At 29.2% G+C, this 16,244-nt stretch overlaps 1 long non-coding RNA gene across 1 annotated transcript in view; it reads right to left on the bottom strand.

Annotated features, from left to right (window-relative positions):
- LOC129963970 (uncharacterized) overlaps positions 1-16,244 on the bottom strand; it is a 124,226-nt gene that overhangs the window by 1,891 nt on the left and 106,091 nt on the right. The window contains exon 2 of the long non-coding RNA XR_008784044.1: positions 5,647-5,797. This is a non-coding gene — a long non-coding RNA (uncharacterized LOC129963970). The remainder of the gene's footprint in view (positions 1-5,646; positions 5,798-16,244) is intronic.

The raw sequence follows: 16,244 nt of genomic DNA, 5'->3' as shown, positions 1-16,244 counted from the left end.
TCAAGCAGTCGGAAAAATGGCATCCAAAAATACATATTCTTACGATAGATTCTGTAAAATTGCTATATTTAAGCCAAAAAGTATTCCTGTACTACTGTTCGCCAATACATTTCCAGGCATTCGTTCATACCATAGTTTTGTTAGCGAGGAAAGGGAGATAAAGCCTTCATCAGAGAAAATGCCCGAAAATTGGTGAGGTGATCACTTCCTCTAGTATCATTTAAATAATTTCGCTTATTTTAGAAAAAATATACAAATCAAAATCTTTAAAATACAAATTATAACTTAATGAAGTAAATTAATAACGTAATTTATATTTCATTAAAAAAAATATTGTGGTATCTCGAATTCAGATTTTTTTCTTAAATTCTTCATTAGTTGGTGTCATTTGGACAAAATAAAAAGTACAATAAGTTAACTCATAAATTAATAAACTCATCACAAAAATTTCAAAAAGAATGTATTAACATGGGAAGCAACCGCGCTCAGTAATATCGACTAGAAAAATCGATCTTTTTAAACATGAAACAAGTGAAGATTAATAAAAATATACAAATAGATATTTAAAAGAAAGAAATAACTTCTTTAATTGTTTTATTTGAAATTATTTAACTTTAAGGCCAACTTATTATATCCAAAGAAGGAAAATAAAACCCAGTAAAAGTCATTAATAGTAATAATATATAAATAAAGAAGTTATATACACATTTTTAGAACGGATTCGATAAATAAATTTTGAAAATATAATTTTGGGAATAAATATCCTTGGCGAAAGTTTATTATTTTTAATAAGAAATATCGTTTGCTACTTTTAAATTTAACTCACGCTTCAAAATATGTGTGGCTGCACAACATCCTTAACAATACTTTTAATGAAAACATTCTTACCACTATTTTGTAACAAAATCGTACCACTTATATTTAATGTTTTATAATTACCACTATTTTAAATTATTTATGCTCTACATATAAATATCGATTATAAATAATGTTGGTTTACACAGAGTTGTCTTATTTGAATGGTTACCAGCTTCTATCGTTTTTTTGATCGCTCATCTTGTGGAGATTTGGTGCGCACTCCAGCCTGGACTCTGCTTCTGTCTCACGTTCCTTTCGCTCTTGAATGCTTCTACTTTCCGCCACTGATGTCGCTACTAGTCTCCACTGGTTATGTTGCCCTGTTCTCTTAACGTCGCTGAAATTCCGTAATTTGGACCTACTGGAGCGCCATCTCTGACGCTCTCCCCAGTCTTGAAGTCCCAAAAGTTGAACTTCGCCACGCTTCAAGGAAACCGTCCGATTTTCTGCCTACTAACTCAAATTTCATCATGCGTGAAGAAGTGAGCTTGAAAAAAGAAAGTACAAAGTTGTAAGAAACAATTCAGCAGCTTCAAGGGATATAGCCTCCTGATGAGGAAAATGATTCAATGGATATACCCACTGTTTATCGAATTGCTCCAAAATTACCTCCTTTCTGGCCCGACAAACCAGTCATATAGTTCGCTCAAGCAGAATCGCAATTTGCGCTAGCCCGCATAACTTCTGATGCAGCAAAGTTCCACTACATTGTGACTAACTTGGATAGTAGATATGTGTCTAAAGTTGACGATATCATTACCAACCTTCCGTCTATAGCAATGTACGAAACGCTGAAAAAGCAACTCATCGATCGACTTTCCGAAGAACAGAGGGTGCGACAGTTATTGGGATTTGAAGAATTGGAAGATCGCAAATCATCTCAGTACCTAAGACACCTGCGTTCATTGGCCGACAATCTTGAGATAAAATTCACATCCCCATTTCCAGATCGCATCGTGGATCTTCAGAATTTTCCAGTTCCAAAAACTGCACGAGACTTGAGGCGTTTTTTAGATAAGGTGAATTTTTACATTCGGTTTTTACCAGATGCTACCAGTTATCAGGCCTCGCTTCATGAAGCGCCAAATGTATCAAAAGGGCAAGAACAAAGAAACTCTAGAAATTATTCCTTCTATTTTTTCCTTCACTTCATGGTCTTAAAATGAGAGAGGATGTTATAACAACTTGTTGTTAGTGAAGGTTTATTACACATGGATTATTAAATAAATTTAGACTAAGTGACACTTTTTAGTACTCCTGTACCCCCCCTAAAAAAAGTCATTGATTTTTTTTTTTTTAGTTGTTGTTTCTTATGGCACTTGTCATACACAAGCTCGCTGACGAAGTCAATGATTTTAAGCCGAAAGAGCATGTCTTATGTCAGTAGCGCCATCTAGGGACAAAAGTACATCTATAAAACTGGGTTGTATTTTGTATACTATAAAATCTAATATGTATAAAAATAAATAAAAAAATATCTGATTTGTATATGATGACTAATATTTTATTTAAAGTCCAAATTCACTTACATATTCTGATACTTTTATTTCTTTAGGAACAATTCTCATCAAGTAATTTTTTTATTTTAAACAAGCCAATTTTAGAAGTTATAAATTCATATGGTTAAGGTTTCTTTCATTATAATTGAATTTATAGAGATATAAATAGAAAAGTAGGAAAATTCATCGCACAGTAAACAGAACAGCATAAAACTATCTAAAATAGTGTAAGTTGTATTTTTATTAAAGTTTGATGCTAAAAATAAATGTGCTGGAATTGCGACATAATTATAGAAAATATTTAAATCAAACTTTTAGCAATCATTAATTCTGTTGCAGTTTTGCAACCATTAATTAACTTTTTACAACTTTTGATCACCAAAGGCAACTAATCTTGTATGAATCTCAGATTTCCGTTGATTTGAAAAAAGATTTTGAATGTGGACGGAGTTTGGTGAAGAAAAGAAAAAAGTTTCCATTATTTTCTTTATCAGTTAATACGATCGAATCATTTCAATGAAGTTTCAAATCTCATGTATCTAAATAATAATACCAAACATGTATATTTTGATGAACTGAGTAAGATTTCTTACTTTTATCATTATATCTCTTTGTTCTATAACTTATAAATGATTGATTTTATTTTTAACAATGAATATGCTAAGTTAATTAGACAATTATACAAAAGATGAAAAAACTTTTTTTAGCTTAAAATACCCAACAAGTTTAACTGAAATTTAAATTTCCTACAAATCTTTTCAAATTGGAACATAGAATTTTTCTATATTCTCGAATTTCCTCAAAAAAGACTAAGATTCGAATAATATAACAGTGATTCTATTTTACTAACAAAATTCTTTCAGACAATACAGATGTTTTTCTTTGCCTTCCATTACCTTTTGAAAAGTGAGAAGATGTATTTCAAAGCATTGACACTTTAATTACAATTTTTTTCTCAATTAGTTTTTAAAACAACATTTATGCATAGTAAAAAAGGAAATCCTCCAAAAAAGTTGAGTCACTTAATTGGATTCTACTTTTCAAAAACATACAATAACATCGCTAAACATTACATTTCCGAAGGCTTCCAAATACAACAAAGCCAAAGCACTGATTATAGAAAATAATCTTACAATAAAATACATTAGTAGAGTTCTCTAAAGCCTATATTTCTTTTTGATCATAAAAGGATACTTAAAATAAAAATTTCAGAGAAGAAAGCAAATGTTTTGTGTCGATTCGAATTTTAAATAAAACACATTCTCATCTAAAAAGATAGGAGTTTTGTTTATAAATGCACACAAATAATGAATTTTTAATTAAAAAATTTTTACATATGTTTTAGGATCAATTTTCGCAACGATTTTCCACTTTTGTGTGTTCTACGAAAACGCTTTTATCATAGTAAGTGAAATGATAAAATATCAATAATTATTAACTTCTTATTTGCTATTACTTAGCATTAAATGCAAGAAAGAGAAGTAAATCCTCTACTTCATTCTCCTTTAAAATGATCAATATTTTATTTATTCTTAAGGGTGGCATAATATTCTTCATGATAACTAATTAAAAAAATGTGGGAGAAAAAGAAAAACAGAGATAAATATACTTGGAACATATGTGAGAGTTAGATGTAAATTTTATACCTACAAAATAGATGTGAATTATGTTTTCGATATGCTTTTATGAAAAAAATTATTTGATGTACAATTTAACAATACCTGGATTTTTTGTTAGCATATTCAAAGTAAATTAAAACAACCTTGTGGATTCATTCAAAGATAAAACATTTCTTTAAAGTAATTGAATTGTTCTAAGATTTTTAGTGTGTGTGTGTGTGTGTGTGTGTGTGTGTGTGCGTGCGTGCGTGTGTGTGTGTGTGTGTGTGTGTGCGTGCGTGCGTGTGTGTGTATGTGTGTGAATATTTATAAATTACATTTTGTTATTTTTTCAACATGGAATAAAATGAATTCTCAACTGTCAAATACATAAAGCATACATATACATATTTAAGATCTTCTTACTTTACTTTAAAATTTCTTACTTTCATTTAAGGATGATCAGAAAGAATGTAAAAGAATTTCAATGAATCAAAATAAATTAGTTTTAAACTGGGTTATAAGAAGGTTTATTGTCATAAGAAATTATTGTACCCATGCATTTTCTTCCAATGACATGCGATAGATTTTAAGCACACATACAATCGCTCAAAACTTGTTTTAAAATTATTCGTTACTTACATGTAATTGAAATTAGTGTCCTTATTTTTTTCATCTTGGAATCAGACGTAAATAAATTTCTGCAGATATTGTATCTGTTCAAGTAGAGAACAGAAAAGCTTTTCAAGTAGAGAACAGAAAGCTTTCAGACAGGAATTATTTCCCTCACTAAGTCTTTATATGGTATATCATCATCATTTAAATAAATATAATTTAGTGATCAAATTTATTTTTATTGGGATTACTGAAACCCATGGCTGGAGACAAAATTATAATAATCCAAGTAGAAAAAAACCTTCCATTTATTTTAACAACTACATAACATTACGATCATTATTATTATAATGAAGACTATAGTTCAGTTATAAGAGAAGCGAAGAAAAAAATAATCCGAATCGTACTTATTCCTGACTCCGAAAAGATGAACATTTCTTATGTAATCAATTTCAAATTATGTATGAATAAAAAAGACCAGAAATTTTGCATCTGAACATAAACATTAAAGATAAATGCAATTCTACATACATTCAAATAATATGGGTTATAAAAAATGCATATCGGTTAAACAAAAGTCAAAAGAAGTATATGGTGAATTGCATTTCTCTTAATTCAAGAATCACATTTATGCATTTGTTTTTTCATATGCAATATTATTTGTCTTTAAGCCTGCCTTCTTAATAAACGTACCTCTTTTCTCCCTTCTCAACAATGGTTTCAATGTAAAGAATGTAGAGAAGAAATAAATAATATGTAATTTTGAGTTTAAATATTTCCCTAATTTTGACTAATTAAAATTAATGGATTATTGTAAATGTTCAAATTTTACGTATTTGGGGGAAAAAATTGGAGAAAATTTAAAGGGGTTCTGATCTTTACTGGTTGAAACCATTATAGTATGATAGTCTTTTTAGGTCTCATTTATTCATCCTTATTTTATTTTTAATTTCATATAATGATAAAGTTGGCTAAAAAAATGCATTAATAGCGTAGCTATGCCCATGAGTATACATCTAATAAGTAAAACAATAAAGAGTGGTGTAAAATATAAATATACTTATAAATGTTCTCACCATTTTAAAAATGTATTGCAATTTCTGCCGGCGTCCTTGCATTGCGGTAGCGCATCTTCCCCGAGATCTGGGCGTCCCGGGTTCGAATCACAGTTCGGGCAAGGTTGTTCTTCATCTGTGTTCTGTCTGTGAGGTGTATGTTTGTGCCCCCCTGAAAAAAAGGGGTTGTGCAAGCAAATTTGTGAGTTTCATCTTCGTATGAGCTAGAAGTCAGACTTCTGCCCTCGGTTGCTCAGGGGTGTTTGTCCCCAGAAGCTACTGTGCCTCCTTTCCGTGTAAAGCGGACACGACATCATCATCATTGCAATTGCAAGTTTATAGAGAAATAGATTTGAAATAACGAAAAAACTCTAAAGTAATTTAAAAAGGGTTTTGCGCTATACAATGCTGTTAATTTAATAATCAAGATATTAAAATTTTTTTAAATATAAGCTACATATGTTTAACTGAAAATCAAAATGAAGCTTAAAAAAGCTCTTCTATAATGACTATTACACAGGGAATAATTGTGTGGCAAAAATGGTAGTTCTACGTTTACTGCTTTCAACGACTGTTTTGTAGAGCGTTTTCAAAGTTTTTTTTTTCAAAAGTTATATTTCATAGGATTTATGTTATCATACAAATATAAACAAATTAAAATAAATAGACAAATTAACATTATTAGAACCTATCAAAAGGTAAGTACATAAAAGCAGAAGTGCTATAAAAGAATATAAAGACTTAAAACTTGATTACTTAGGAACTGGTGCATGGCAGATAAACTTTCTGTCTATTTTTAAAAAATCTAATACTCATTTTCCGACTTCGATTTAAAATACAACTGTGATTCGTATTTATTTTCTTTGGGATTTCAATAACTACATTTACAAAATTTAATTATAAGATGTTACAGTGTTAAATTTATCAACCATTTAATAATAACTTAAGAAAATGTTACAAATGAAATAACGTTTTCTTAGTTTCATTTCCTACTTCATATAGTTACAAATTGATCAATGTTCATAATAGTAAGCTCTAAAATTTCTTGAGTATTGATTAGCAAAGTCAACAGTTCTAGCATAGTCTTCAATAAGTTTCATAACAAGTTTAACTATGTTTAATTGATACAAAAATAAATGATTTCAAACAACTGAAAAACATGCTTTCTTTTACTTAAATTGCAAAAATGTTGTAAATTGAAGAAAAAAAATGTAATTGATTTAAGCTGTGGTGAAAACTTAATAATGTTTGGTCATAAAAGTAAGATTTCATCTCAAATTCATTATTCTTTTCCAAGCGTTCAGGCGTACGACATGCTTAATCCTTTCTTTCACACCATTAATCACCAGCTTTTACTTTTTCTTTTAATAAAACAATGTTCATATCTCCAACAGTATTAAGTCGTCAAAATAATTGTTCGAGTGTTAAATCAACCAAAATTCTTGGTTCTCATGATTAATGAGTGTTAAAGGAAGCGTTGAGTTTTGAACTAACTATTAAAATGATATATAGAGAAAATTTTGACTGTGTGAGATGATTAATGTATTTTTATACTGTGGAGTTATTTGATTTTGCTTTGAAGAAGAAATGATACATCTTAATACATCTGAAGGATCATCTCAGTTGAGTCGTTAGCGGGGTATAGACTAAAAGTCTCTTAAAATGTACTTTTCATTTTATTCCATGGAATAACGTATGATTTTTTTTAAATTTCTTTAGAACATTCGACAGAACTATATATATGATTTCTGTATAAAAAAAAAGCGAGAGTTAAATAGCAAGGCGGAATTCAAGAGTAAAAGAAATGATATATTTGTTATACTAATACAAACACAACAAGTTAATTACTAATACGCTATTTCCCAATAATCGCCTCAGGCGACCGGCTGATTCATCTTTAGTGTTGGTTATGATCGATTTCAGTTAAAGCGTTTTTTTATAGCTCTATGTTCTTGATTCCGCCAAATTATCTGATATTAAAGCCGTGTAAGTTAAGTTCTGTTTATCTTTAATAGATCTTTATAATGGAGAAAATCCCATCGCTATTAAAAACGCAAATGTCCTGTGCATCGATCTTCTAAATTTCACGATACCGTGATCATTTTTTTTTGTAAACTACACATATGTATTGTTACGAAATTTCCGGGTTCGGTTGGATAGTGGGAGTTATATGGTGTGGAGAACGCTCAATCAGCAGTAGAAAATAAAACAAAGACGTTTATTTACACGAAGACACACAGGACAGCACAAAGACGACAACTATATACAGCAGAGAAGACGATTATCTTCAGCCGAGACGTGCAGCATACAACAACAGCATACAACCAGACTCTACTGCAGACAGTAGCGCACTAGCGGTTCCGACTACAACTCTCCGATCTGGTTCACGACGACTCCCAGGCAGCTGCAGCTCCTTTTATAGGTCTCAGGAGGCGGCTATAAGCCTCTCAACCAATCAGAAACGTTCGAGGCGTAACTCGGTTCCTACTGGACGGATCGGGAAAATTCTCGATGTTTCGGGTATAATCTATTTTGGCGCAAAAATCGCCAAATTAGTCGCCAAGTCGCTAAGTTTGTCGCCAAGCTCTGGGACCTTTTATAAAACCCACTATGCTGGGAAGCCGCATCACAGATTCGTAATAGTATATTAAATAGAATCTTTCTTCTTTAGCTTTCAACAATGAAAGAAAAACACGCTATCAGATAGTTTATGAAGGAATGAAAGTGATCGGAAATTCAGGGTAACAATGTAATCTATTGTTAGAAATAAGGAAAGAAATAAGGTAAGCGTTTTTTAGTTATCGAGTTTACATATAGATAGATATAATGTAAAATGTGTTTTTCGGAAAAACGTGTTTCAAACGTAAAGATTGAACAAAATTTCGAGTTCGAATTCTTCAACGATTACTATACTTCCTCTATATTTTGTATACTATCTAGAAAGTAATAAGTTAAGTTAAATAAATGTGTATTAAAATACTACTGAAAATTACATATATTTAATATATGGTGAAAGTCATATAATGGGGTAAAAAAGTACATTTTGTTAAATAAATTTAATAAACTTCAATATACTCAGACAATGAGGGCAAACAAATTGCCAGTTGGGACTTTCTAGATTTGGGAGGCATAGGTGAGAACTCTAACGCCGGTGAAAAAGCATATTAAATCAAATCATTTAAAGGTTCTTTTGAACTTCCTCCTTTCGTTTTTCCCTTTCAGACTTCATGTTGAAGTTGAATGAAAGGAAATCAGTGACAATTGTCACTGATTTCCTTTCCAATTCCTTCGAGGAAATCTGAAAATTAGTTGGAAACGATCAACGAGGTCTTCTTTCCTATTTAAGGAGATTCGATGAGTTTCTGGAGGGATATAGGCAAAATAAACGGGAAATGGTGCCAAGAATTGATTAGCGAAACGGATTCGTAACTATAAGGAGGTAGGTCATCATTCTGAGAAATCATTAATGATTTTGATTGACTTTGAATGCAGGAAAGAAAATAGGTGCTCATTTTCAAAAAGGAGGAATAGATTTGATTTGTTTTTTGCATTTTCTTGATAATAAATGCATTTGGGGTAATCTTTGTATAATCTATTATGAGGTCAACATATAAAATGGATAAATAATTTATTCTATTTTTTAAGAATTTTCTTTCCTATTCAAGCGGTGGGTTTCTGGTAATTTGTTGATAAAAATATATTTTGTCATAAATAAAAAAAGCCAACTGAAGGTAGTATCAATTCTAGAATTTTTATCGCGATAGTTTTCGAAAATATTATTATTATACAGAAATAAATTTTATATCTTTAAAAGCGAAAAGAATTAACCAATTAAGCTAATTCTTTTTTAATCTTGACAATTTTTTAAAATAATTTTGTATAATTTTAAGCAATTATTGCCATGAAATTCAAATCGCTTTTTATTTTACTTTTTAATTTTATCAAAATTTCAATGAACAGAATTTCCTTTGCTGCTGAAAAGAATGGACAAAACATTCAAATATTATTTGCGCATTTTTTTTTAAATAAGAAATTCAATTCCCAATATCATGAAAGATAATATATGATTAATTATTAGATGTATCAACAGGGAATTACATTTTTAATTTCAATCTGATGTCATTCCACTCAATTTCCTCTTAATTTCTATTTTCAATTTCTTTAGAAATAAAACCTAAAAATATATAGAGAGATGACTTTTTGAAGAAAGAAATTGATTCTTGCAAAAACATTAAGCAGTTCAGAATAGTTTTAATATCTATAGTTGAAATGGTTTGCAATCGTAAAATTGATTTAATTTTTATACTGTAAGAAAAATAAGATATATTTTGTAGATAATTTTTCGGTAGGAAATAAACTTCAGATTTTAATATTTATAAAATAATGATTATTTTTAGTAAAAAAGCAAGAAACACTTATTTTAAGGAATAGGAAGGATTTTTTAAAACTTTTAACATATTTATAATACTTTTATTTAATACACACTAAATGAACGATTAATTTAGCATTTAATAAAAATCTGAACTCAGCATTCGAAAAACCTAGTAAAACCTTTTCCCTCAATTGTAAAATGAAAATCATTTCTTCTTCGTTTACATTTAACATTAAAAAAAATATTATCATTAGATGTAATGTCCTCATAAAAAATTAAAAAGACAAAATTTAGATTCTTTTTTTGCATTTTCATCTCGGTCTGTCCAATTTTATAAAATATCCTGTATTGAAATGCAAACATTCCTTCAAACACACAATTGCAAAAACTACTTACCTTAAGCTGCAGAAAAAATAGAAACATTTTATTTATCTAAAACTGCATGCACCAAAGAACTCGGCTTTCGTATGCGAGAATATTCAATATGTCAACAAACCAACTGTGTTCGATATGTGTTTTTGAAACATAATTTACTTTTGAGGAAACGTATTTGACATTCCTTTCAGTGGGAGAGAGACGACTCAGTCGAAGAGTAAAAAGAGAATGACGCACAACACCCCCCCCCCAAACCCTTTTTTTTCAAAATAAGTGTATGTGTATTAGAACAGGACGGGGGGGGGATGTTTTACCTTTATAAATTACTTATAAAAGCCAGAATAACCAGATGCCCGAAGAAATGAATAATTTTGAAAAATTTAAGTAGAGAGGAAAATAAATTACATCATAAATGAAATGATGAAGAATTAAATATAAAAGTTGGTCATTTAATTTTTATGGATGAAAGGATGTGGTACATTGAAAGCGAGATTTCATTTACGCAAGTACGCAGACCTAGTGAATTTAGAATAAAAATTTAAATGTCTTTACACTGCCTAAAGAAATTTTATATAATTTTAATCGCGGTATTTATTCCATTGAGTGGTTAAACTCCGCCTGCAGAGCAGCAGAATGTGTTTCTAGGCCATCTTGAAGTTCGCAAGATTCAATGAAAGCAAATTTCATAAAATCGCTTCCAGTTTCAAAAACTGTCTGTCATTCTGTCGAACATTCCTGGTTCAACAGTCCACATTCCTGTTCAAGATTCGTGCTCTATGAATGAAGTTTTACTAACTTGAATTAATTAAAGTGTCTGGTCTTGCGAATCAAATTTACAATTATCATTTATTTCCTTCTTGAAAATATCTCTAAAACCTACAGAAAGGATGAACGGAGTAATAAATATAACTACTGTTGCTTATAATATTTTTAAATAACCAAGTTCTATAATTATAGAAAATATTTTCAATTCCTGAATCGCACTCTGAAAGCCTTAATTTAATTTTTAAAAGCACTTTTTTGGAACAAGTCTTCCATAAAAAATATGTTTTCTAATGAAAAGTACGTGAATTCATTCTATTTCTTTGCCATTGAATTTTTTTAATAATAGAATTTTAGCAGAAGACTCAGCGTTTGTTTTCACGTCATTCAAAACTTAAACAAAAGATTAAAGCAATAATGACCTAATTGCATGATCTTATCTACAATTGCGACTTAATTACTTTTATGTCTTTTTCCCAGGTTATGAATTTTTAGCATTGGCTTTTAAGAACAATTTATCTTTCCATTTAAGAAAATAGTATTTTCACAAATTCATACAAGTAAATTGAACAATGTCGGGCTTCAGACGGCATTCTTTAACATTCATTTCTGCATATACAACTAGGTGTTCTTGATATTTCATTAAAATGATAAACGACGTGGTCAAAGACATACGAAACTGTAATTTTGAGAAAATGCTTAGTTAGTTTCTATAACTAAATGTGCTTTTCAGAGAAGAATAATTACTGGAAATAATTTGAAAATAGTTTAACGCAGTTTATATCTGCATAATTACATCTAATTATTGCTATGATTTTATAATTTATCTTCCATTTTTATTACTTTTTAATTTATTATAGGCGTTAAATATTTACTAGAAGCCTTTTGTGATTCGCTGAAACGCCAAGAATATTGATTATTTTCATTTCTTATAATTAACTTGATAATTAAAGTTTCTTTGACAATCTTCAAATATGGAATTACCAAAATATCTAACATCTGCTTTCAGGTGTCATCCTCGTCATCTGCCCGCGGTTCTAAATTACGAGGTCTGCCCCTAAATAGTCCTAATTTTACTTTAAAACGGGACTTTGATATAACTAAACTAAACTACATCTGCTATATTTATTGTGTACATAAGCATTTTTAATGAATCAAATAAAACAACATCATAATTGTATGCAGACATATTGGCCATGTCTAACATCTAAGCAAATAAGCTGCTTGAAAAAAAGGAATACGCGTCAAGAAATTGAATCGCCATCCATAGTAATACTTTTTTTTGTAATTGCGAATTTCTTCAGATTGCATAGCAGGCTAATGTAATAAATCTCCATTGCGCAGCTTTAAACAACTAACAAACCATATTTTTATTCTTCGTCATTTCACAAGTGCTTGGTTTCGAATAAAAGAACCGATTGATTGAAAGTTGAGGATATTTCAATATTGCCAATATGTAATACATAGTAAACACTTTGTTTCATTTTAAGTCAGGCTTGAAAATAAATTGATAATAAGTAAATGGAAATAAATGAAAATAAATTGATAATAAGTAAATGGAAATAAATGAAAATAAATTGATAATAAGTAAATGGAAATAAATGAAAATAAATTGATAATAAGTAAATGGAAATAAATGAAAATAAATTGATAATAAGTAAATGGAAATAAATGAAAATAAATTGATAATAAGTAAATGGAAATAAATGAAAATAAATTGATAATAAGTAAATGGAAATAAATGAAAATAAATTGATAATAAGTAAATGGAAATATATGAAAATAAATTAAAAATAAATTGATGGACTGCCTGATCTAGTATTTTCCAACTGTATATGGATGCTTATTAAGGTAATTTATTGAAAGGAACTCATTCTTTCACTAATACACTGCATCGTGGTGAGTGTTTTCTTCACATCGAATATAAGCTCCAATTACTCATCAGGCTTTGACCAAAAGGCTGTTTTTTAATCATTCGATGTTCAATGAATGTGTTGGCTTTCATTAAAAAAAAAATTTAAGTTATAATATTCTATATAAAGATGAGAAGTAACTTCAGATTAACACATAGTATTCATAGTGTTATATCCAGATTCCCAAATTCTTATTTAATATAGTATGTCAAATATTGTGGATATTATGTCAAGAACATTGGACTATTTTCATTTGTTCTGTTTGAAAACACCTCGATTTAAAAGAAGCTTTATAATTATACAATGGTTGAATGAAATAATTATGTTTAAGGTAGTCAATTAATTTTTGAATCAAAGAAAATGGCTCTGATTTATTTTAGATTGTCTATTTTTTGAATGTATACACCGATACTTAAAACTTAAGAGATGTATTCAAATTAAAACAATGCTTAAGTTTTTAGTCATATATTTCACTATTTTCATGAACATTTTATTGATTAATTTAAAGTATTGAAAATTACAACAGAAAAGAAAAAAAAAATCGCAATGTATATCAAGTTGAAATTATGGAATGGATAAATTCATAAAAAGGCAAATCTAAATCATACATCATAATATATATAATACCGAAAATATTTTCAAGCAGCAATTGGCTTTAGAATATATCTAGACTACTTGAAAAAAATTATTAAATATTTGATTTAGTATTATGGGAAATCATTTAACGTAGCAGGATTTCTTGGTTAAATGTTTGAACAGACAGAGTTACAGTTGAATTTTGTTGTCTTACAACTGGGTGAGCAACAAATTCAACAAACTGCGGCCGATGAAATGAAGTTCTAGAAAGTTAAGTTTACTCATTTAGAACATCGTTTTTGTCAGAGCTAAAAAGTCATAGTTGGAGAACAGTGCAACAGAATATATGATCTCATATTTTGGTAAGAAAGATCGTCATAGTTATCTTTATTTAAATTGGAAAGTACTTACACAAGGTGTCAGTATTATTATCACTTTGCTCTCTTTTTCCTATCTTCTTCGATTAATTATTTAGAAATTTATCAGTCGACGTAAATTCAATTAATTAGAAATTAATTGAATTTGTAATCGCTAAAATAATCATACTCTTACTCTCACGAGCAATTCTCAATTTCTGTGTTTCAATTTTCAACTTCTAGAATGCTGAATAATCCGCTCACTTATTTTGTGTTTCTGATTCCTAATTTGCGAGAATTTCCTAAAAATTTTACATCTTGTAGGTCTATGTATGTTATTTAATCCATATTGAAAAGAAACCCTATATTTAAAATGTGTGCTTACTTCTTTAGATGAATATTGTTTTACTGAAAAATAAGAATTGTATTTTCTATGGAAGAATAATATTGCAATCCTAATACAGACACTAAATGCAATGATGCAAGCAATGACGCAAATTATAACAAACTATATACTATTTATCTAAGAAAAATTAGTGTTATCAAGTGATAGACACTAGTAGCTTGGCCAAAAATGTGTGAAATAAGTTGCCAGAAATGGTATTTTGTCAAAAAATGGACACCACAATGATTAGTATTTATTTAAATAATCTAATGTATACACAAACGACCCTTTAAGAAATATTACCAAGAAAGTTAATTCTACTTGATTGATAATTATAGTATTATGGTCTTGCTTTATCTACGTCTGTTACTTCAAATTTTATATAACTAAAAATAATAAAACCTAGCATAATGATATTTAAATATATTAAATTGCTCTTTATTGCAGTTACCAGATATTAACCTTTATCGTGGCAAGATTGCTTTTTTGAAGAAATGCAAAAAAAATGTATATAGGTAGCTTCTTTACGCTATAAAAAACATCAAAAAAAAATAATAAAATACGTCTAGAAATGTCATGTGTTAAATAAAACTAAGTTAAAAATGATTTAATAGTGGTATTATATTTTTATAAAGTTGTATATATGGTATACTATGCAAAATGAATATAAGGGTTAATTAAAATTGGAAATTTAATTTATATTTTAGATTGTTTTTCTAGTGATTATTAATTTAGAAATTTTCAGATACCTTACTCCAAAGCGTCATTAATTTCTTTCAAATTAATGATTACTTCAAATATATGGCTATTGCAATGAATGACTTTTTCAAATACAAAATTGATTAAAAATATCTTCTTTATCTGTCTTCCTTCACACATTTCTTTTCATAAAACATCAAATTTAAGTCTTTCATTTCTCTTATTTTCTTCAGGCTGGCATGTGAATAAGGATGCCACAATCTTAATCAGCTTTTTAAATAGTTTCATTTTGTGGAACAGCAAGACAGCTAAGACAATATTAGATTTATAATCAAATTATCGTTGCAGTAATACTAACAGATAATATTCTGCGACTTTTTCTGAAATAGCATTTCCATATCATGGTGTTTAGCAAATAAGGAAGCTAGAATCTTATTTATATATATGCACTTACATTATCCTTCCAGTGATTCTTACTGATAATCTTAAATAAAACTCGGCAGAAACATCAATTCCATAATTCTGTCTATAAATGAGTTGAGATAATCCAAAAATACATCTAAAAATCCGAAGATTTTTAGAAATATCTTTGGATTATCAATGCTCTGCTACAAAAGAGGGCCGCTGTGGCCTGGTGGTAAGGTCCCGACTCCGGAATCGAGGCGTTTCTAGTTCGAGAGCCAATTCCACCGAAGAACCGTCGTGTAAGCGGGTGTCGTGCTCGTAAATTCCAAGGGGACGTTCGCCTGTTAGTGCATTATGGAAATTTGGAGAGGAGGGGATGCCTGCTCATCTTACAGCGGTTCAAAAGTACGAGGTCTATCCCAAAATAGCCTTATTGTTGCATAAAAACGGAACGTTATTATAACTAAACCAACCAAACCATCCATGATAATAACGATTATTTAAATCTTTTATACTCAATATTTAATAAAATTAATATCTATGTAAAACAACACATTTTTTTTATTTAGAAATAAAACTATTTTTATATAAAAAAATTAAATGAAGCACTAAAGAAATCTGTGGACAGAAAAAATATTGTTTTCTATTTTATGCTGTCAATTTAACTCCTAGTTAACATTGCTCTATATAATCATCATATATACAATTATCATTTATAATGCAGTAAGAATACAGATAATAAGATAGGTCACATTACTGACTCTCTGACATGTCCA

Source organism: Argiope bruennichi, chromosome 3, assembly GCF_947563725.1.
Source record: "Argiope bruennichi chromosome 3, qqArgBrue1.1, whole genome shotgun sequence".
Taxonomy (NCBI): domain Eukaryota; kingdom Metazoa; phylum Arthropoda; class Arachnida; order Araneae; family Araneidae; genus Argiope; species Argiope bruennichi.
Note: the sequence above shows the minus strand (reverse complement) of the source record. Positions and strands in the feature narration are given on the sequence as shown.